A 25,233-nucleotide genomic window follows, 5' to 3' on the forward strand; every position below is an offset into this window, starting at 1 on the left:
ACCATCTGTGCTAGGTTCTGTTGCACAGGATTCTCATAAAATCCTTTCACGTCCCACAAAGAAGTGTGTACAGCCCATTAATGAGTAACCAGAACTTTAGACAAGAGGGTAACTTTTCTCTGGTTATTCAGGTGGAAAAAAGTTTTGTAAAGCTGAGCTTCAAACCCACGTCCATCTACTTCTAAGGCCATGTCCTATCACTCATCCTCTCCCTGCCTCAGGAACAATAAAACAATTTTCAAACAGAAGAGTGACCCCAGCTGTGTAAGAAAGTTTTTACATTGAGTTGTTGAATTCCATTCTCCACCTATTGGTCTTTGTCCTACTCTTTTAATTGAAATATAGTTGACATGTGCTATTATACCCTACTCTTTTCTGATCTCATTTTCATGTCAGTTCTATAAAGATAAGTTCCACATCTCTCACATCTACTATATCCAAGCCCAGTTACCAGTTTTGAAGTAGTTTGGGCTACTCCAGCTGTCATTAAATCCTTGTAGAAATACCTAGATTTTTAACATAGTCGGTACTCACTAATGAGTGATCTCGGGCACGTTACTAAACCTCTGTGTGCCTTATTTTGCCCATCCATTAAATGAAGATAAGCATGGTACTAATTCATACAGTAGTTATATAAAACATATGTATGTACACATACACGTGAAGTGTTTTATATATATATATATGTAAAAAGTTTAAAATCATGCATGTAAATGATAAGTACTATGTAAGGTGTACCATCATCATTATCATCACCATCATCATCCGTGGTTTATAATTGTATTGAGTTGACTCCAGCATTTGTGTTCCTTATTTTCTAAATTATATTGCTTTAAGTGAGAATTTCCCTCCTCCCTAATTAAAAAATAGAAAAATAATGCCTATTTATATCACACTTCTACTCTTACAGAAAAGAGCCAGTTCCCCATAGTTTTTCACTAAAAGGAAAATGTTTCTACATATCTAATTTAATATGTAAAAGTATTATCATTTTTGTAATAATTTCTTTATAGAATGTAAAGCATAAACCCAAAGAACTGAATAGGGATCCTGACTCATTTCCTTTTTTGAAAATTTACAGTGAAGCATTTTAATTTGCCTTGGAAAGTTTCCTAAAGGTGATATTTTACATTTAAACTACAACAGAGCATAAGGTATTTTTTTCTCAGGAAGTACAGAGGAAAAGACTCCCCAGACCTTCGGAGCATCACAGAGTGACCATTTTACCACCCAGCCGAACAGTTCTAAGGTTGTTTTCCAGCCCAGACTGATAAACAAGGATCGCGTTTCTCTTGGCCAGGTGACTAATCAAGTGACCTATAGGACCAAGAATAGCTAGAGTGTACTCCAGTTAGAATAGGCTCTTTAAAAAGGCAATTATTCAAGAGTCTGATGGATTTGTAAGTTATATGTAATAATAATTTTGTATAAGAACTAAGCTCTAAAGCACAAGTACGAGAAATGTTTTAATAATAATTCAATAAAGAGGAAAATTATATCTTAATTTAATCTAAGTAATAACTATTTTTAGACTGACACTGATGCTGAACTTCTAGAATACACACTATACATTCAAATAATTTTTGAAAGTTGTTAAATGCTTTCTAATGATGATGAGTACTTTGAACCCAGTGCGATGTGTTTCTATGTTTAGATGGTGATGATATGAAAATGAAAGATATCAAATTGTATTTTACTCTTTTTAGCTATTGAATTCAAAAGAATTAAGTTGTCTGAAAGTAATGAATTAAAATGAACATTTCCCTAAGTTGAAAGGAGAAGTAAACTACATGAAAGACTCTCTTTACTTCTAAAAAGTTAAAATTATTGATTTTCACATTTTCATTAGTATATTATATCAATATGTGTTGGCTTCAACTGGACATGACTTTTATAAATATTGATTTGATTAGTAACTATCTTTGTGGATGCAGACAAGTCATTCAATCTCTCCAAACACCAAATTCTGTGTCTATAGAGTGAGATTGCAATTTCTTCCATCCGTAATTGTTTCAAGACTTAAATATAAGGCATGTGATGTGCTTATTATACCACTCAGTATATAAATATTAGTAATTATTATTGTATTAAAAGAGAAACAGAAAAGTATAAGCTGCAACTGAAATTATTTTTATTGATATACAATTAAAATAGGGAAATATTTTTCGAAAAACTCAACACCTTCCCACTTTTACTGTTAATGTTTCCTTGATTCAACTATGTAAGGAGATTTCCACTAATGGAATAGAATTTCTTTTTGCTTCTTACCTGTTTTCTGATTTTTATTAAAATCTTATCAGACAGTGGATAAGAATAAGTAGCTTATTCTCATATAGTATCATTTAAACGTCCAAATGTAAATCTACAAAACTGTAATCAAGTATAGAATACAGTATACTTATCAACCTGTCTTTACTCCATCTGACTCTACTCCTTGGGGTTAAAAAAAGAAGCCTAAGATAAATCATCAGCTTGATTGCTCAGAAATCTTCATTCATAGGGCACTGGTATCTTATTTCCCTTTCCACTACGGATGAAAGATGTCTTAGTAATATTCTCTAGTCATTAGGTAGCATTGTCCAGTGTGACTGAGTTCAGAACCAAGGGAAACCACATATTCCTATTAGCTTCCCAAGGTTCATATACTGGGTTGTGTGTGCGCTGCAGGCATTCACCCATAGTACCTTCAGAGTTGTTGTTGTATTGGTTCTCAAAATTAATTATAAATTTTAGATAAAGGAATCTCACCATGAAAAAAAGAAGATATGGATATAGAATGGGAAAAGAAAGGGAAAATCCTGAAGGACAAAGTGGGAGGTGTAAGCCCTGCTGGCTGAAGAGCTGAGAGGTAAAGCCACCCATAGCCATGAGCGTATGTGTGCACATTTTCATTTCTAACATATCATGTCGTTCTAAATAGAATCAAGGAACTAAGGAGACATGGTTAATTGAAGGGCCATGGAGGAAAAGTGCAACAAATCTGGAATATTTTATGGTGCTACAAAGTTGTAAAGTGCTCAAAAATAACAGAAACATGTCAAAAACATAAAGGGCTTTCAATAGCTAAATCTTGAATAATGTGAGCATCAAAATAGTGATTATAACTAATTTTGTATTAAAAAAGAAAAAAAAAACATATGTGTCCCTGTGGATACTAAATAAATAAATAAGAGGAAGCTCTTCCTTATAATAAAATGGAAAAATTATCCTCATAATTTTTTTTTTATAATCATAGAGATAATTGATTCAAGGAGAAAAATCATCAGTGTATGCTAAAACTAAAAATAAAAAGTTTGATGGAGGATAGAATATTTATAGTTTCAGTGTATGTTATAACTGATTTTTTATTAATTATAAGAAAAATGATAACTTTTCAGTGAAGCCTGGCAAAAACACCTTACCAAAAGTCACCAAAATTAACATTACCAAATATGGCAAACTGACATCACGTGTGTCTTGCTGTGATGCAGTGAGATGGACAAGAAATCACTTGTATTCCTGACAGAAACACATAACCTGCATCTATCCATGAGGCAGTACGGAGAAAAAAAACAAATTAAGGAACATTCAATAAAACTATTGACTACTAACTTGTAAGAAATGTCAGTGTCATGAATGGCAAAAGGTGATGAACCATTCCAGAATAAATCAGACTTAAGATACATGAAGCCTGTATTAGAAGAAAAATTATATATGACTTTATTGGGATGATTGGCCAAAGTTGAATATGGACAGTAAATTAAATAATAGCATTTTAACAGTATTAAATATTTTATAATAAGACGTATATAAAAGAATGCACTTTTTGAAGAACACAGACAAACCGAAATATCTCGAGGTAAACATTCATGGTATCTTTAATTTACTCTGAAATTGTTCAGCAAAAATATGTATACACATACACAGAGGAAATGTGACAGAAGCTAACAACGGGTGACTGTGAGTGAGGAAAATAAGGAAGTTCATTAAAGTATTCTTGCAACTTTTTAATTCACTTGTAATTTTTTTTAAATTAAAAGTTCAAAGAAAGATTGAAAGAACAAAGGAGCGAGGTACTTTTCACTCATCCTGAATTTACTATGGTACATTACCCAAGGGTGGGAGTGGAGTCTGTCAAACAAAGGGAAAATTATACATTTTTAATCATGGCACCATAAATGCCTCCTGTCCATCTCCCTAAAAGATGTGTTTTCAATAAAATGTTACTCATGTATATAGTTATTAAAATTTTCAAACATTTTGTCATTTTCCTGAGCTCTATTTTACTATTAAAATAGTAATAATTACTCTAAAAATGAGAGTGCATAAGAATTTCCCAGAGAGTTTGTAAAAATGAACATTCCTAGCCACAGTCCCCAGAAATTTTGACTCCATAAATGTGCTCTGGGCACAAGCATCTGTATCATTAATAAGGACTCACTGCAGGAGATTCTGAAACACATCATCACAAGAGATACGCTGAAGTGCTTTTGAGCTTCCTCCCAGTGGAAGCCAGCTGAGTCTCACTTTTGCCTAGGAATGAGTGCAGGCAGTTAGCAGGAGACTGAAGAAAGTTTTTTCCTGAAACCCAGAGAGCAACCATTCTGGAGCAGAAAGGAAGAATCTATTCAATTTGGTTTTATTCCCTAGGACTCAACATTTAACTTCTTCTACCCTCAACAAAATATTTTGAACATTTTCCTTACTAATTCCTCATCATCTTTCTGTGGCTAGATATAAATTAGCATTTAAAAGTGTGTTTGAGATTAGAAATTATAGTCATTCCCTTTATAGCGATTAAAAATATGGGAAAATTGAAAATAAGAAATACCCGTGAGGGGCGCCTGGGTGGCTCAGTCGTTAAGCGTCTGCCTTCGGTTCAGGTCATGATCCCAGGGTCCTGGGATCAAGCCCCGCATCGGGCTCCCTGCTCCACGGGAAGCCTGCTTCTCCCTCTCCCACTCACCCTGCTTGTGTTCCCTCTCTCGCTGTGTCTCTCTCTGTCAAATAAATAAATAAAATCTAAAAAAAAAAAAAGAAATACCTGTGAACCTGCCATTTAACGTCAAGTTATTGATATTTTTGTGATTGCTTTCTTTTTTATCAAAAAATTCTTTCTGTTAGGGGAGCCTGGGTGGCTCAGTTGGTTAAGTGTCTGCTTTTGGCTCAGGTCATGATCCCAGAGTCCTGAGACAGAGCCCTGCACTGGGCTCCTTGCTCAGCAGGGAGCCTGCTTCTCTCTCTCCCTTTGCCTGCCACTCCCCCTGCTTGTGTGCTCTCTCTCTCTTCAAATAAATAAATAAAATCTTAAAAAAAATTCTTTGTGTTAAAGTTAAAATTCCTATAGTTTGACACTCCAGGTAGCATTCCTAATACCCCATTCCCATCCCCAAGAGACAACCATTGTTTGGGATGCAGTGTAAACACTTCTAGTTCATTTTCTTTACCTTTATGTATACGTATAGTCTCATAGACAATATATAGCATTTTTGAGTGTTTGTCTTATTTACATAAATGATTTCAAATTATGTGTTTCATTGTGGTATTTGCATCAGTCAAAATATTTTTAATCTATTCATGTTGAGAAAGAGAACTCTAGTTCAATCAAAATGCATTTAAAATAAATGTGGCTTAAAACGACACATTGACATAAATCTAACTTAAAATAATGTATATTTATTATCTCACCATTTCTATGAGTCAGGAGTCCAGCCATGGCTTACCTGATGCTTGCTCTGTTCAGAGCCTACCAGCTGTAATCAAGGTGACAGTGAGGGCTAATGGATTCATGTAAAGATTGAGATTCTCTTCCACACTGATGTAGTTGTTGGCAGAATTCAGCTCCTTGCAGTTGTAGGGTTGAGGACAGCAGTTCACTGCTATATGGCCCTCTCCCCCAGTGGTTCACAACAAGACAGCTTAATTCTTCAAGGCCAGCGCATCTGTCTTCTGGTGTGTGTGCTAGTAAGCTTGAGTGCTATAGACACAGGCAGTCCTCTCTTTGCTCAGTATTGTGGGAATAGACAAATGAGAGTCCAAGCTGAAACCATGCAGAGTGATCTTAACTATCAATGATAAATTACCATTTTCATTACTATTTTTCTGTACTTTTACAAATTTTTGTCAAAACTTTTGTCAAAACTTTAAACACTCTCTTACAATAGGTTAATGATATATAGAAAAATATTTTAAAATAGTAAAACTAAAATATAGTTAGAACTGTAATTTCAAACAGTAGAAATATTCAGAACTAGTGTTTGATTTCTTTGTAAAAAAAAAGGGCTTATCAAGAGTAGTCTGAACAGTGCTCGCGTTCTTCTCATCATATAACTTATTATATGGAATAAGCATCCTTTTCTATGTCTTGGTAAAATGTCATAGTCCTTTCTAAGTTTGAGTCAGCTTCCAAAATTTTAACCTTTTTAGCTTCAATATCATGAGATGTCTCTAAGAGTTCCTTTAATGTAAAATGTTCCTCCAGTCTCTTCTGCTGGACCTCTTCATGCCTTCGATCACATCCACTTCCATCACTGGTGTCAATTAGTCCACCTTCACTAAGTTCTTCATTGTGCGTATGTAGAGTCTCTCCTTTATGGTCATTTTGCAATTCTGTATCTTCCTTCAAGAAGTTTTTAAATGGGTTGTGTTCCCAAAATGACTTGTTTCATCAATATAAAATATTTGATAATCATTAAAACCACCTTAACCAATACTTGGAATCTGGTCGCAAATTTTACACTTGCATTCTTACTGGCTCTAATAGTTTCACCAATATTAATGTTAATCATGGTATTTGACTTCTGACACAATGAAACCAGTCTCTACTGGCAGTAAAATTTACTGCTTCAGCCTCAGTAATTATCTTCTTCTTCTTTTTTTTTTTTTTGTTTCCAATGAGCCAACCAAATTCAATACTTTGGCCTGGATACCAGACAAACTGAATGGGATTGTTACTATTATGATTGCAGTCTGTAATCCAAAGTGGAAGTAAGCAGTCCATTTCTAGTGTAATTTTAACTGAAGATATTGAAAGAACTTTGCCTTTTAAAAAATATTTTCATAGCATTTTTTTCAATGTCAATGACATGTCATTGAAAAAGTACCTTCGGGCGCCTGGGTGGCTCAGTCGTTAAGTGTCTGCCTTCGGCTCAGGTCATGATCCCAGGGTCCTGGGATCGAGCCCCACGTCAGGCTCCCTGCTCAGTGGGAAGCCTGCTTCTCCTTCTCCCACTCCCCCTGCTTGTGTTCCCTCTCTTGCTGTGTCTCTCCCTCTCTGTCAAATAAATAAAATCTTAAAAAAAAAAGAAATCTCAGAACTTCCAATAAATTAAAAAAAAAAAAAAGTACCTTCATTCGGGGGTAAGTCTTGTCCTATTTTTACTTTACTCTCTCTGTATTCAAGTATTTTAATCAAATCCAATTTTACTCCTAGTGTTTTCACTTTTCATTTGCTTGCTACACTTTCATCTTTGCTAATCAACTCCGTCTATTAATGATCCATTTCTATAAGATGCTACATGATTTATTGTGGGGGGACAAGGAGACAATACAACTACATGCTTTGCCATCTGTGTATGGAGTGACTAACCAATTACCAACAGACTTTGAAAGAAAGTCAGTGATTGGTCACTGATCATGATGTGCACCTGCTACTTATATGGTGATATGTAGACTGAAGAACTAGCAGCAAATTTTGATATTTTTGCAATTAGTCACAATGAATGTACAGGAAACTGTTTAGATTGTATAGTTGGAAGACTAGTGTTATTTACCTAAACTATGGTAAATGAAATTTGTGCATATTTCAGAACTGTGCAAAGCAAGGATTGCCTGTACATTGTCACCTGACCATACGAGTGACATTCTAGGACCTTTATCATATTCTGTTGGTTAGACACAGGTGATAGGTCCTGCTCACAGTCAAGGAAGGGGGATTATACACAGCATAATACCAGAGTAGGAGGAAAGAGGCATCATGGAGGCCATCTTGGAATTCTGCCTGCTATAGCATTTATAATTTTGTTAGATTCTGCTTAATTCTGTAGCACTATACGTTCTTACCAGGAATAAATGACAGTTCCTGAACAACTTCATTGAACCTTGCGATTATGAAACATTTATTTTTGTCAGTTCAATAGTTGAAAAGAACAATCTTTGTTTGAAATTGCATTGTCTTGATCGTCATTAAAATTTGGTATTTTTTATGTTTTTAGCCAATCTGTTTCCTCTTTTTTGAATTACTCCTATTCATTGCTTATTTTCTGATCATTGATAGTTTTCATTTTGCTTCCTAGGGGTAGTTTATATATTCTAGATAGTGATTCTTAGTATATTATATATGATGAAAATGTATCTCCTCAGTCTGATCCTTACCTTTAATTTAACCATGTCTTTTATTGTATAGAGGTTTTAATTTGAACGCATTAAAATTTATTGGTCTTGGGGCACCTGGGTGGCTCAGTTGGTTAAGCGACTGCCTTCAGCTCAGGTCATGATCCCGGAGTCCTGGGATCGAGCCCCGCATCAGGCTCCCGGCTCAGTGGGGCAGCCTGCTTCTCCCTCTGACCCTCTCCCCTCTCATGCTGTTTCTCTCTCTCTCGCTCTCTAATAAATAAATAAATAAAACCTTAAAAATAAATAAATAAATAAAATTTATCAGTCTTTCCCTTTGTGCCATTTTAAAAATACTGCCCAAGCCCTAAACCAATGTCATTATTTTTTCTTCACAGAAAAATAACACCAAACTATAGAATTAATAATTGGTTGCTAAATCATGAAAATCACTATGAATGTGTCACAATAACTGTTTTAGATTCTAAATAGTCAAAGTTAAAATTTTATATCAAAAGCAAACATAAAATTAGGAAGAGTTAAAACAAATCATTATTTGCTGTATTAACTGCATTCTCCAAAAAAAATAAATAATGCTTTCTGACAGCAATCCCTTCTAATAGGACATAGGCAGAAGATACCAAAGACAATTTCAGATTGAGCAGAAAAGGAATTTGACTAAGATATCTTGGCAAATTTACACCGAAAGTTAAATGAAAAATGCCACTATTTATTTGAAAAATCTCAAATGCATTCGAATGGCAACATTATCATAAAAATTGTCCACTACACGCTCAAAGCATCACTCTCAAGTTTGGCCTGGACAATTTCTTTCCTAGAATATGAACTCTGTTTTCTTTTCTTCTTTTCCTTTCCAAGTAGGTTAATACAAAAGCACTTCAAATAATAAGAAAGCCAAAGGATTGAGTCTTTTCATCAAAACATGAAATGGAAATGCTATGAAATTAAAGATAGAGATCTGTTTATTTGTATAGAGACAAATTAAAAATGCATCTGTAAAACAAAGCAGTCAGCTTTTTTGTAGTTGGTGTTCATCTGAGCTAATCTAAGTCACACACGTGTGCGCTCGCATGCACACGCACACACACACACATGCTATATGAAATCTTCCCATTAAAAAGTAATTAGAAATGACTTTTAAAAATAGCCTCCCAAATGCCCATTGTATAATTTCCGACAACTCCTTAATCTTATCAAGTTTTTGTTAAAACTGTCATTATACTAACTGGGTTGTACTTTTTTGTTTCTACTAAATGATTCTAAGAAAAAAATATTCTCCTGTTTTTAAAATAAGTTTAGCTTATTTAATACATATTGTTTCACACAGAAAATATGCATACCCTTTAAAAAAATCTATTTCTGTTACCTATGTGCTCCGTATCAACATGCAAAGAGAATGCTGTAATTCAGTAAGAATCTCCACAAGGATCCTCTTAACAAATCCAAAGTCTAGATATCTAGTAATATAACCCGAGGCTGCAGAGTTTCTGCAGCCCACCCTACTGCCTTGTGGATGGCAGTGTATTCCCCTTGGGCAATACATCAACGTCTGAAAACCTGAATGGAAGTTTTAAAAGAAAAAATTTTTCGGACATATAAACTTCAAAATCAACCTCCAGATAGTTTCAATGCATTTTAAAATTTCAGCCTTAGAAATTCTCTGTAGGATTTTCTATCTTTTTAATTCTTTGTTCTAAGAAATGTTCAGTGGAGTGTTTTCTGTTTGCTCTCTTTGAATTTCCCTTATATTTTCATCATTACCATTTATTAATGACCATTTATTTTTGAAATTTCGTTAAATGGCAAAAAGTGCAGGTGTTAAGTGTTAGAAGTTAGTTGGACAGTTAGGTAGTCAAGGCCAGGGTCCCTTAACAAGAAAATATGGAATCAGAATAGTTAAGATCATACAGCACTAACATCCTGTTTTGCAACTTAGACAAGACCCCATCAGCATTCTGTTTTGCAGCTTTGCAGAAACGACTTTTGCAAAATGTCCTAAAATAAAACGATTAACCACAAAGCATTTGTCACCATCATGGGCAAGGGGCAGTTAAGACACAAGCCCCCAGACATCAGCCAAAAAAGGCCATCAGCACGTAGACAGTAACCTAATAGGCAGAGAGATACATGACCAAAGCCTTGATTGGCATGAGTTGGAATACCCTGATTGCTTAAGATAGTTCCACAAAAGAGCCCATAGAAATCCCTAAACATAGAAACTCTGGGGGCAACTCTCTCGGGTCCCCCTCCCTCTCCAGGAGATTTATGCTATTGCTCAGTAAACTTGCTTTGCTGCCCACCACTCTTCTTCTGGTCTCTTTATTCTTTGAAGTGGCATGACCAAGAACCTCGGGCACTAAAGGCAGAGAATCCCTGAAACCTAAGAAGTCTTTTCTAAGGTAGAGTCTTGCACAGCACTGAAGGACAGAAATGTCTGAGGAATGAGGAATTGCCACAGAATTACAATAGAGTAGGGAATTGAGACAAGCTCATTGCACTTGCTCCACCAAATCCATTCCCTCTCCTGGGATGGGGGGCAACCTAAGCGGATTAAATAGGAGGGCTCCTATACCCTCAGACTTCCAGTTATGTTGGGCTGTTGGAAATCCCAGCAGAAGATGAAAGAGAGGGAAATGTGTTCAGGGTATTTGTTCCCTTGGCTCCCTTATAAGTCACTGCTTCTGGCAAGGTAGCCAACTTATACTCTACCCAGGTTCCTAGAACTGCTCTCCCTACCCTCTTTCCAGCTGAAGGGTGGTAACAGCTTGGCAGTTAGCAGCTCTGTGTTATTCCACTATCCTTCGTGGTTCCCCCACACTCACACTTTTGAAATAAATTGCTTTTTTGTAAATAAACTTATCTCAAGGGATCCCATTTTAAGTATGCCATGTTTTTATCAAGACTCCTGATACATTTACTATAACAAATTAAATCAGTGATTCTGTAGGCAAATTATAGATAAAATTTACACACACACACAATTTTTCTAAATCAATCACTCCATGGCCACTAACAGTATGGCAAGAATTTTGAGGCATTTTTACTTTTTTTAGTGTCAAAAAGGGATCTTGAGAGATTCAGATCGTGTATGCCAGGTTGTGCCTATAACATAGGAAAGATGTTGGGGTTCAGAGTCAACAGCCAAGAAAGAATTCTTGAGATGTCTTTGGTGCAAAAAGGTGGTTTTATTAAAGCACGGGGACGGGACCCGTGGGCAGAAGGAGCTGCACCGGGGGCATGAGGAGGGGCCAATTATATACTTTCAGGTTGGGAGGGCGTTAGGGATAACGTTAGTCTCTAAGGAATTTTGGAAGCAAGGTTTCCAGGTCCTGAGGGGGCTAGCTACTGTTGGGTAAAGGTCATTTATTACCATCTGATAAAACCTGAGTCTTGAGACCCTTCAGATGTATATCGGTGCACCATATGCTTGGGGGATGATTGCCAACATATATCTTGGGGGGTAGAGATAAAGGAAGTTTCCAAAGGTGTTTTTATTTGTTAAAGTAGACTTACAGGGTCCTGGGGTCAGGCTACTTCCACCTTTATCAAAGTGTTAACACTGAGGCAGCGGCGTTCCTAGAGGAATGGCACTCTGCCTGTTTTAAGGACTTGGGCATAGGCTGTATGTGGTGAGGAAATTTAATTTTTCTTCTGCCTTTGTTTCCCACATCACCTGGACTAGTCACATGAAATGAAGGAGCTCATCTTTTCTCATGCAGTTTGTGAAGCAGGAAAGACAGACCATGTGTTGGGAGTGAAATATTAGGGACTAGAAGAAATAGTTGAGTTGTGCTTAAATCATTCACTAGAGGAGCTACAGGGATAAATAACCACCCCTGTAAAAGAGCAGCAGTGATGGCATGAGCAGAAGAGAAAAGCTGGCTCTGAGACAGGGGAGTTCTCTAGTGTTATAGGGACTTTACTGGTGCCAAGTGCTAATGAGAGCTCTGTGAAAAGTCTGACCTGCGGGGTTCAGATCACCAAGTGAGAAATTTATGTGGACTGTGGATCTACTGCTGGAAAAATGTCACCAAGGACTTCCTGAGCTGTCACAGTTGTGAGAGAATAGGAGGAAGGTAAGGAGGTCACTTGAGCTTTCTACACAGAATAAGACAAGCTAGCTTGGTTGGGCAGTTTACGTGGGGAGCAGGAAAGTGATGGACGCCCTTGAAGTTCAGTCCTCCAAGGCAAGGGTCTCAGGTGGAGGAGGATAAGCAGATACCTTCTCAATATTTGATCAAGGGCCTAATAACAGACACTAGTCTTGTCCTAAAATGTGCTTGACCAGCTAGAAAGCAAGGACCATCTCCTAGTTTCCATCTTTTTGGAATCCTATTTCTAGTATATTCATCACAGCAGAACTGACTGACAGAGACAAGATCAGATGTAGCCTGGCTCTTAATGGGGAGTGCCTGCAAGGGACAGGAGACATGAACATTCTCCAGGTAGAAATCACCAGCCCAAGGTAAAAACAAAACAAAACAACACAACAACAACAACAGCAACAACAACAAAAACTCTCCCCAAAATGGTCTCCCAGTTGAGTTGGCCCACCCTCCGGGGAAAGGAAATTAGGGGTTGGATTTGGGGAAGAGTCTTTGAGTCTTGAAGTGGTAGAGACCTAAATACTATTTTTAAATATCACGTCCCTTTTCTCATTAACTCCTGTAAGAAAGGAACATTTTATGTACCCAATCATTGAACAAATAGTAAGATATCATATAAAATAAGCTAAGCACTATTCTAGGCACAAGGGGTCCAGCACTGTACAATAGAGACAAAAAAAAAAAGTCCCTGCCTCATGGCACTTACAAGTCTAGTGAAGAAAGAAAGACAACAAACAAGATCAGTGAGTCAGGTATAGAGCATGTTTTAACAGTGATAAGTGCTAAGCAGAAAACTGAGAGGGGATCTAAGGAAGATGTAAAGGAGGGAAATGGGTCAACAACTGGGAGAAGAGAGGACCAAGCACAGTGAGAAAGTCAAAGGCCCTCAGCAGAAGTCTTCTGTTCCCGGAACAGCACAGGAGTCAGTGCAGCTGGAGTGGAGTGCACCAGAGATAGCCCGGTACAAGGAGATGTCAGGAAGCAAAGGGGACCAGATGTGGTGAGGCTACCCATCGCAAGGACTCGGGCTTGTACGTGTAGTGAGATGGGGCCGATGACAAAGCAGTGACACCTTGACCAAGACCACTCTGGCTGCTGGGTTGAGAACTGACTGAAGACCACCAAGGACTGAAGCAGGAGACCAGTTAGGAGGCCACTGAAATAGCACAGCCAGAGACTTTGTGGCTTGGACAGGGTGTTAGGGTGTTAGGAGGTGAGGTGGTGAGATCGAATCCCATTCTGGCTGGTCTTGGATGCAGAGACTGCAGGCTGTGATGGCCCAACCTTTGCTACACTTCCTCCTGGGCCAGAGGGAGACTCTTGCACAATGTCTGACCCGCTTCTGGTTGGAAAGCAGCTTATGGAGATTTGCGGAGTGTAGCAAATATAACCGGTTGAGGAGGAGGTATTTAATAGGAGGGAAATCATTATTCTTAGAGTTAGTCTCCTTTCAAGTGAAAGATTTGCTTTCATCAAATTTGTATTTCCTTATGATGCTAAGGCATCCAGGAGGACAAAACCTATATAAATCTTTCAAAGGGGCTGGGGAGTGCTAATTATCAAGCATTTGTTTTTCCGAGTGCATTATTATTATCTGAGTTGAGGGCTAGGGCTAAGAGGGTGAGAACACTGAAGGAATTTTTCCTAGTGCTGTGGATGTTTTGCCACTAACACTCGAAGGTATTATGGTGAGCCCCTACAGGGTTCTCTGAACATATGTCAGACCTGAGAGAAGCATGGCCTTCAAAACACAGGAAAAAAAATGACATAGTCAAAAATAAATATTTAATTAAATTTTAATTAAATGTCTACAAACACATAACCTTATGTCAACTTCATTAATTGTTAAAATTTGAGTTCTAAAAAAATGTCATGAGGTATGAGAACAATTTTAGGTTACATTTTCTCACTTTGCAAGAACCCATGAGTTATCATGATTAACACGGTACAATTAGAACCAATTGTAATTTTATTGTAAGTCAATTCTTGCTAAATAATTTCAAAAGCAAAGTTTTAACAATCCTTTCAAAATTGTTTACTGCAAAAATTTTCTGATGTGCTCTCTCTTTGCATGTCCCATTAAGTCTGAGAAAGGGAAGATAAAGCATTTAATGGAAGTCAAGGGGGGGTCTTTGGGGGAAACAGAGACATTGACAGGGGAACTTTATTAAATGTCTCCATTCCCCATGGAGTCCTCAGTAAAAAGTCTAATACCTCGTGGAGTTAAGATCCACCAAAATGCTGATCCTGCTTCAAGGTAGGATTGGAACAAGATCAGAGGCTGCCGAGGAGGAGAAAAGTCTGGATAGTGTTGAAATATGCCAAATGTTGACTCTGACCGTGTTTTAAATTAAACAGGCTAAAAAGAATAAACACAGAGATTATTGTTTTGAAAAAACGTTGTAAACTGAAGTTTTGCTTTTAGTTTGCAAAAGATATGGATTCATTATGTTCAAGAATTTTTGTGGTATGTTTATAATTTGTAGATTGTCTGGAGAAAGGAAAATAAAGCTGACTGCTTTAAGAATGAACACCAACTCTTGGAAAAGGGAATAATAAAAATGAATTATTCAGAATATTTTCCCTGGCCTTAAACAAAGGGAAAGCTGCAAACCACAGCAGCATATAACACTGCCATAACAAGGAAAGGGCTGAATATGCTGATCAGAGTATTACCAACAATTAAAAAGAGAGAGAAGAAGAAGTAAAAATAGCTTAAACAAAATTACTTCCAGCAATAAATTGTTATCTTATTAAAATGTAAGTTGCTGGGTGCTGTCTATATTAAATTACTGAAATAATGGAAGGATTTGCACCAAGATTTGTAGCCATTATGAGATAATGATTAGAAATATTGCTGTTTTTCAAGATTGATGGCTTGAAATGCCAAAGAAGTATCTCCCATTCCTATCTTCCACCTGAAATAAACCTCCCTCCAAATCCAAAGAAAATATAGTAAGGATCCATCTCTATCTTTTCCTCTGTTGTCCAATTTGTTAATTCCTATTCATTACAAACTCCAAAAGGTTCTCACTTTTACTTTTTGTCATTTATCATTAACTGAAATAAGGAATATGTTTAATAACATTCTCATGTTCTTTTCTCTTTTAATCCACAATTTCAGAATATAGTGATCTAACAAAGGTCTTCTTCCTAAACCAATTCCAAGAGCCTAAAAGCCCATGGAAATCACTAGGCAGGAAGAACAGTGGAACATTCAAGAGCACTAGTTTGGGATGCAAACAGTGCTGGGTTTGAATCATAGCTCTGCTTCTTACTGACCAGCCTTCATATTAACTTCTGTAACACTCAGTTCCTTAACTGGTAACTCAGAGGTTTTGTAAGAATTATATTATTGGATCTATGGGAGACGTTGTCGAACTTACGGTGTTTGAATTCTATGGTAAACCACATCATGTCCAGTTCACTAGTCTTATATGTTTAAGAGGATACTACAAGAGATAAACTTTCAAAATCACTTATGTTTATTTTGGGAATTTTTACTATAAAAATTTTCCAGTATGAAATTAATTTGTCTATTCAGAATAAACTTTCTAGTCGACAAATACAACACACACCCATAATTTAGAGTCAATATTCGAGGCCACGGTACCTCAAACTTGAGGTTGGATGCATTTGATGGCCCATTAGTTACCTGGTCATCATGGATGTTTTCACTGTCCCTAGGCTTAGTGAGTGTCAGTCCTGTACCAGGCCTCATCAGGGACAGGTCCCAAGGCTCCAGCCAGAGACTTTGACTTTCAAGAGTTAGTAGAGAGACAAAAATGCAACCTAGTTGGGGAGCAAGTCTCCTTGAGCTATGAGTTGTCACAGTTGGTATCGTATGGAGTTATAATCTGCATAGTCTGTTATTCCCTGGCTGATCTGTTACCCAGGTAGTCCATTTCCCTTCTTACAAGAACTGGTTATATTCAAACTAAATAACTCTAATGTATTGTTCCTAGATATGATTATTGAAAAGATTTGTCTCTGTTACCCCTGCCTATCTAGCTACAAGACATTTTGGTTATGCTAAGTAGACATGCCTCATTTGTTGATGCTGATAAAATGCTGAGTCCACCACTGGAACATAAAGTCTCAAGTCACAGTTTACATAAGTTACTATATCTTAAGTACTTAGACCTATGCTTGGCACATTATTAACATCATAGTAGTGCTTGCTTTTAAGAGCCAGAGAAAAGCAAAACCCCTCAATTGGTATAGCCACAGGGGTAAGGGTGCAGAATTTATTTTGACTTAAAGAGTGAGTAAGAATTTGACTCAAATCTCAGGCATATGGAACATGAGAATATTTTCTTCCTTAAGTCCCTGTTACAGACCACGAATAAGACTTAGAGCTCTGACTGCACATAGACACGAGCCCAGTCACGCCTCAGCTTCTATCTCCTCTTCTTTAGGTAGCTCCAGCAAAGTGAGAAGGTAACCCCAGAATTGTGTGGGTGATAAATTGTTTTTGTTCCCTCATAAGGATCTTTCAACCTGAGAAAGATTTGGAATTCAGTATAAGAATGTTTGAGTGAATCTACCCCATAACTTTTATATATTTGGGTTAAGGAGTTTTTGTATTTTATGTGCTTGAAAGGTGAAAAAAATGGAGTTCTGCATCACACAGGTGTCTCACAGAGCTGTAAAGCATGGTGTTGGGAAGTGGGCCTTCCTCAGAAAGCCACAGATGAGAGATAGGAGACTTCAGTTCGGAAGTTGGGTGTAGTATTCCCTCCTTCGCCTTCCAGAATGTCTTACTGGTTTTAACTCTGACTTGGATGTATCCATGTTAAAATTAGAATTCAGGAACAGTTTGAAGATAGAATTCACAGGATAAAGTAAAAAGGAAATACTGCAGAATTAAAGCAACTAAGATTGCTACTTCTAGCAATATGGCAGATATCATTAATATCATCCTGCAACACCAAGAAATTCTGGATAATATAACAAACATCCTTTTAAATGTATAGCTTAGCTTTTGAGAAATCAAGCTAATTCCCCCAGGGGCCAAAAATAAAAAGGAAGCTGAAAGCCAATGAATTATTTGCTGCCTTGGAGGCACCTGGATTTAAATGTCTTCTTTGACTTTAAACATGTTAATTCAATTATGCATGTAAAATTTTGAGGATGAAATAGCCACCAAAAAGTAGAACATCTCAACCAAGAGTGGAGAAATTATGTACTTGGAAAAAAGCAGAAAGCAAGGACTAATTGAGAAGGACAATTGAAATACTTTTCATCTTGGACCTAAAAAATCTTTTTGCACAGTTGACAAATAAACATCATGCAAAATGTAATTTTGAGGTGAGATGAAAACTGTTTTCAAAACATTTTCTTTTTGTCCTTTACAATTGGAACAGCACCTTTATTTTTGTTATTAAAAAAATTAATTGAAGTATTGTTTCACTTAGCATAATCCCCTCTTGTTCCATCCATGTCAGTGCAAATGGTAGGTATTCATCCTTTCTGATGGCTGAGTGATGAGCACTGGGTGTCATAGGCAACTAATGAATCGTTGAACACTACATCAAAAACTGATGCTGTTCTATATGTTGGCTAACTGAACATAATAATAAAAAAATAAAATAAAAGTGAAATAAAAAAAATTAAAAGAAATGTTACAGACCACTATACTCCCTTTGCTGATTAACTACCCTAAACCCCTAGGCCAGGCAAAAAGCAGGGAGTTGGCTTTTGGACAAGAGTCCACCTTCTCCCCAGGTTGCTGGCCTCCTGAATAAAGGTCAAATTTCTTTCCAATCAAAAAGAAAACTGAAGTATTGTTGGCACACAGTATTACATTAGTTTCAGGTGTACAACATAGTGATTCCACAACTCTATAAGTTATGCTATGTTCACCACAAGTATAACTAGCTACCGTCTGTCCCTGTACAATGCTATTATAATACTGTTCACTATATTCCCTGTAGTGGACCTTTTATCTCCATGACTTATTCATTCCGTAACTGGAAGCCTCTATCTCCCAGTCCCCTTCACTCATTTTGCCCCCTCTCCCTCTCACTCACTCTCCCCCTCTCTGGCCACCATCAGTTTATTCTCTGTATTTATAGGGCTCTTTTTGCTTTTTTATTTCATTTTTTAGATTTTACATATAAGTGAAGTCATATGGTATTTGTCTTTCTCTGTCTGACTTATTTCACTTCACATAATAGCCTCTAGGCCCAACCATGTTGTCGTAAATGGCAAGATTTCATCCTTTTATTATGGCTGAGCAGTATTCCATGTATGTACACCACACCTTCTTTATCTATTCATCTATCAGTGGACACTTGGCGTTCCTTCCGTATCTTGGCTATTGTAAATGAGGCTGCAATAAACTTAGGAGTGCATATATCTTTTCAAATTAGTGCTTTTATTTTCTTTGAGTAAATACCCAGTAGTGGAATTACTGGATCACATCATTATTATATTTTAAATTTTTTGAATAACCCCAATACTGTTGTCCACAGTAGCACCAATTTACATTCCCAGCAATAGTACAAGAGGGTTCCTTTTTCTCCACATCCTCATCAACAATTTTTATTTCTTGGCTTTTTGATTTTAGCCATTCTGACAGGTGTGAGGTGATATCTCATCATAGTTTTGCTTTGCATTTCCCTGATGATTAATGATGTAGAGCATCTTTTTGTGTACTTGTTGGTCATTTATATGTCTTCTTTGGAAAAATATCTCTTCAGGTTCTCTGCCCATTTTTAATGGGATTATATTATTATTTTCATGTTGACTTGTCGAAGTTCTTTATATACTTTGGATATTAACCCCTTATTGGACATAGCATTTGCAACTATCTTCTCCCATTCAGTAGGTTGCTTTTTTGTTTTGTGGATAGTTTCCTTCACTGTGCAGAAGCTTTTTATTTTGGTATAGTCCCAATAATTTATCTTTGCTTTGCTTTTTCTTGCCTGAGGAAACATATCTAGAAAAATGTTGCTAAGTCCCCTGTAAAAGAAATTACCGCCTGTGTTTTCTTCAGCAAGTTTTATGGTTTCAGGTCTCACATTTAGGTCTTTAATCCATTTTGAGTTTATTTTCGTGTGTAGTATAAGAAAGTGGTCCAGATTCATTCTTTCATATGTAGCTGTTCAGGTTTCCCAACACCATTTGCTGAAGAGACTGTCTTTTCCCTATTGTGTGCTCTTGCTTGTTTTGTCATAAATTAATTGACCATAAAAACATGGACTTATTTCTGGGCTCTCTATTCTTTTCTGTTGATCTATGTGTCCATTTTTGTGCCAACATCATACTTTTTTGATCACTACAGCTTTGTAGTATATCTTGAAATTTGTGATTGTGATACCTCCAGCTTGTTCTTTCTCACAATTGCTTGGCTATTTAGGGTTTTTTTGTGGTTCCATATAAATTTTAATATTATTTGTTCTAGTTCTGTGAAAATTACTGTTGGTATTTTGATAGGGATTGCATTGATTCTGTGGATTATTTTGTGTGACATTTTAACAATGTTAATTCTTCTAATCCATGATCACAGAGTGTCTTTCCATTGGATTGTATCATCTTAAATTTCTTTCATCAGTGTTTTAGAGTTTATTTAGAGTATAGATCTTTCACCTCTTTGGTTAAGTTTAATCCTAGGTATTATTTTCTTTTTTTTTGGTGCAGTTGTAAATGGAATTACTTTCTTAAATTTCTCTTTCTGCTCCTTTGTTATTAGTGTATAGAAACACAACAGATTTCTGTAGATTAATTTTTTATCCTGCAACTTTACTGAATTTATCTATAATTTCTAATAGCTTTTGGTGGAGTCTTTAGGGTTTTCTTTGTATGCTATCATTTCTTCTGCAAATTATTCTCATTTTTTTCTGTGCAATACCACTGTTTCTTATCTCTGCCCCTCCTCTGACAAGAGTTTCTCAAAATCTACAATGAGATGCTCTTCCAGTCTGATAGTCTCCAGTATTTTGTCTTATTCTTTTCACATTAGCCCTAGGTGATCTCACCCTTTTTCTTGGCTTCAATTATAATATACACATGCTGATAGGTCAATGCTTGATTTTTCTCTCTAGCTCAAATCTATATATTTTATATCCTACTAGATATTTCCATTAGAGTGACCCATAAGTACCAGGTTTCCTATGTTAAAGATGAGCTCATTGTCCTCCCCCATAAAATATTCCGTTATTCCTTATATCAAAAGAAACATCACTTTTTACTTAATTGTCCACATTAGAGATGCAGATATCATTCTCCTCTCTTCATTCTCTCCCACCTATTCAGCCATTAAAAAGCTACCTGACCATGTGCAAGTCACTGACTATGATACTGACTTCAAAATATTTCAACTATTCTTTACCATCCCTGTCTCAATAGAGTCTTGCTGGAGAGGTGTTGTATAATCTTTAGCTATCAGATATGGGAGATTACACATCTAGAGTTGTCTCTATCTAATAATTGGGACATAAATTAGAAATATGACTGTATATTCTAGAATAAATATTTAGGATTTTGGAAAATTTGAGGTGTAGGTTTATTAAACCGTGGTGTATGGATTTTTAAAAATTTGATACTTGAGAAATTCCATGTTATATTGGGACTTTATGGGTATAATTTTTTAAAGTGTGAAATTGACAAATTGTAACACTACTTAACTGAAATAGGTATCCTTGGTGGTATTTAAATCTAAAAAAATGTAAATAGAACAATGTAAAAATTAATAAAATTATGCAAAAGGAGATGAAAAGAGTAATAATAATTTAAATTTAAATTTCACCATCTTGTATTCACTGTGTGTTCCTACTTAGCGGAAGTAAAGAATATAGGAAGAAGTAAAATAATTTTTTAATGTGTTTTTCTTCATTATTTTGTTATTTTATTTTTCAAATATAGTTATGAATTATTTTGCTCTAGATATGTACATTGCATTTGATAATAATGAAAACTAATAATAACATCTAGATGATTCTATTGTTCAATAGAAATTCTAACTTTGTATAGTTTTCTTTTTTCTATAGGAATTTAATTAAATCATGAAGATGTATAGAAAGGAGGAAACATAACAGGATATTTTGCCAATTTCTTTGTTATATTGGTATATAATAGCTCATTTATAATATAAAAATTGTTTAAATCACTATTTTTATTTTTGGTAAGTTTATTTTCAAAATTTTGAAATGTATTGTTGAATTTAATGAAACATGACCTCAAAGCTCAGTAAAAATGTATCTGTAAAACTAGACTTTTTTTTTTACATTTCTTTGAAGTTTCTTTAACAATAAAGTAGGTGGTAGGAATAAACAAAGAAATTAGCATTATAAAAATTATCATTATGAAAATATCACCAAAGTATAGAAAATGATAGTTCTTCATAAAAATTTAAAAATTGTTCAGTGAAAAAATGTTTAGAAAATATTCACTTGTGCTAAATAACAAAAGAAAATTGAAGTAAAATACTATCAATGACAGTAAAGAAAAAAATTGTTAACACCCAATCCTCACCCCATTTAAAGCACTAAAGAAAGGAATTCCCAACCCAATCAGAAAATTTTATTTTACTTAATTTTTTTAAAGATTTTATTTATTTATTCATTTATTTGTTAGAGAGAGAAAGAGAGAGAGAGTACAGGCAGGGAGAGCAGCAGGCAAAGCAGGCAGAGGGAGAAGCAGGACCCCGCTGAGCAAGGAGCCAGATGCGGATGTGGGACTCAGTCCCAGAACCTTGGGATCATGACCTGAGCTGAAGGCAGACGCTTAACCAACTGTGCCACCCAGGTGTCCCCCAATCAGAAAATTTTAAAAGGCTACTGGGGAATTCTATGAGCTTCACAAAACTGTGACAAGCTAACAGTCATTAGTAGACTTGACTGAAATTATGCATGGCAAAAATACTCATGTTTTCTCTGTTTCATTCTTTTCTTTAAGTGTTGTTTTCATTTTCCTAGTGGTCTTTATGATCATTGATTTATTTGAGAATGTCTTCATCCTCTGTTCCTGGTACAGAGCTCCCAAAACCCTTATAATTTCCTGAGTAATAGAAGTCAGAGGAGCATCTTTTATTTTTCATAACAAGCTCTTTTCAACCATACCTGAGTTTGTACTACTGAAGTGACTCTCAGAAGATGGGGCTGGTTGTCAGAGGGACCAACCAAGAGATTTCAGGTTTGGAACTATCAACCCCACCCCTAACTTCCAGGGATGGGAGAGGCTGAGGTTTGATTTAATCACCAATGGTCTATAATTTAATCAATCATGTCCACATAATGGAATCTCCATAAAAACCTTAAAGAAGGGGTTTGGAGAACTTCCAAATTAGTGAACACATCTATGTGCTGAGAGGGTGGCATACCCTAACTCCAAATGGAAAGAAACTCTTGTTCTCAGGACCCTTACAGACCTCACTTTATATACCTCTTAGCTGGTCATCCACTTTATCCTTTATAATGGATTGGCAAACATAAGTAAAATGTTTCTGAGTTCCATGGGCCATTATAAAAGATTTTTGAATGGGTGGGGGGGGATCCTTGACTTTGTAGCCAAGTTGAATACAAGTGGGTACTTTGGAGTACCAAGTATCAAGTAACAACTTGACTTGCTGCTGGCCTCTGAAGGGAAGGCCGTCTTGTGGGACTGAGTCTTTAAACCTGTAGAGTCTGACACTAACTCTGAGTAGATCAGATATTTCAAATTAGGAGCAATTCTTTGCTATAGTAGATTTGAAATCATAATGTATGGGGCATAAATATATACAGTAACCTAGCATTCTGCTAGTACAGAAATAACTACTATGTTCATATAGATCTTCTGAGTTTCTTAAATTTTATTTTAATTCAACAAAGAGTCCTCAATCAGATTTTGTGATTTTTCATAATCAGCATTAGGCCCGTGAATTTTGATGCTCTAACATAAAAGATCATGTTGATGTAAAGTTTACTGAGACCCTCCATTTATCTATGGAGATGTCTTCTCCTAACACAATAATTTCAACTGAACACAGAATTTCATGGCAAACTATGTCCTAGTTGGACATTATATTGCATACACTGGGTTGTGTGTTGGTGATTATAAAAAATTTTAAGGAAACAATATCACAAGCCAAATGTTTCTAAATTGATTCCAAAACACATAAATCATTTTTGTAAATGACTCTCTTAATCCCTTGCTACTCCAGATACTTTTTATTTCTTTGTTTTTCCTTGCTACAGTGTTGTGCTTCAGCACAATGAAGATGGCAGGATTGAATTTGATGGCATATCTAACCACAAAGAAATGAATTTCAGAGTTCTTAAATGATTCAGCTAAGGTGCATGAAGAAAGCTATGTTGTTCACCTGTACTCTATAAAACTGATGGAATTACCCCCTGTGAGCACGGCAAATGCCTAGCAGTAAGTGTAAACCCTCTGCCTCTTATAGAAACCCATTAAAACTTGAAGAATCCTATTGCTCTTAGAACTAGTCTTTGATGACCCTAAAGTATCATGGAATTGCATATAAAGTCTCCCAAGCCCAAGTTCAAAAATTCTCACAAGCTGACTCTCCTCCAACTGCCCGTTAGAGAAGCCAGAATGCCAACTAAACATTACCAAATTGTATTGCTTTAAAAAAAGTCGTTAGTGAGAGACAACATGAGAATGAGCTTGTTAGTTGAAGCATGCTTCAGTTACAAATAGCACCTATTCCTCTCTCCTTTCTATGTGAATACAAAGTTCAGGTATTCAGTATCAGAACCCAAATTGGAAAATAGAACTCAATATTAAATTATGAAGAATAAATTACTTTGTATAAATTCATTGCATGCTTGCTACACTATAATGATGGGATATCAATAGGGATACAGAGACATATTTTACACAGCAGCTGACCTCAAGAGGCTTACAACTTAGTACAGGAAAAGTAATATGCATGCATGCATGACTAGAGCACAAATATGAATGAAATGTTATAATGGAAAGGCAAGCAAAGTGCTTTGGCACCAAAGAGGACAGAAACTCTTTCAACAAAGTAACTTTTGAATGAAGCATAGAAAGTTTACTTGGATTTCACAGAAGTATGGAATTTTAAGATAAAGGACTCTCATTAGCAAAAACAGAAAAAGTCATGAAAGTGCTTCTGGCATACTGGGGTCAGCACATTATCTGTTTGGATCTGATCACTACAAATGTGTAAATGTGTAAAGGGAAAAGTCACAGTTAGGGCAATATATACTAAAGCAGAACTATTATCTGTTGAAAATTGGGAGTCTTTGAAGATTTTTGAGGTTAAACATGATATAAACTGACCAAACTTTACATTTTAGGAAAAAGTAACTTTGATAATTATATAAAGAAAAGCATACAGTGTGCACTCAATAACATTCAATAAATAGACACAGTGTTTCAATAAATAGACACAGTGTTGCATAGGTGTTCTGTATATGAATACAAGGTATAAGGCTAAACAGTTACATTTTTAAAAGTCCTGCTCTTAAGTATTTGTAGCCCAGGGAAGGAGCTAAAGATATTCATGTAAAACCATAAACATAAGCAGAGAGCTACATATGCTAAGCGTCCAATGAGCAGCGTGGAAAGGAAGTGGGAAAGCAGTTGAGAAGAGACGTGATAGAATGGTGGTGAGAGCTTGATGGAGTAGGTAGGACTTGAGTTAAGCCTGAGGACAAAATGATGCCCTAGTTTTGTCAAGAAAATGAGAGGGGACACTTTAGACAACAAAAATAAGGGGAAAAAAGTGAACAACTGGAAATGTGATTAGGACGAATAGAAGAATGATTTTTTTTAAGAATTTTTTATTTATTTTATTTGAGAGAGAGAGAGAATGAGAGAG

This window comes from Zalophus californianus, chromosome 7 (assembly GCF_009762305.2).
Source record: "Zalophus californianus isolate mZalCal1 chromosome 7, mZalCal1.pri.v2, whole genome shotgun sequence".
In the NCBI taxonomy this organism is placed as follows: Eukaryota; Metazoa; Chordata; class Mammalia; order Carnivora; family Otariidae; genus Zalophus; species Zalophus californianus.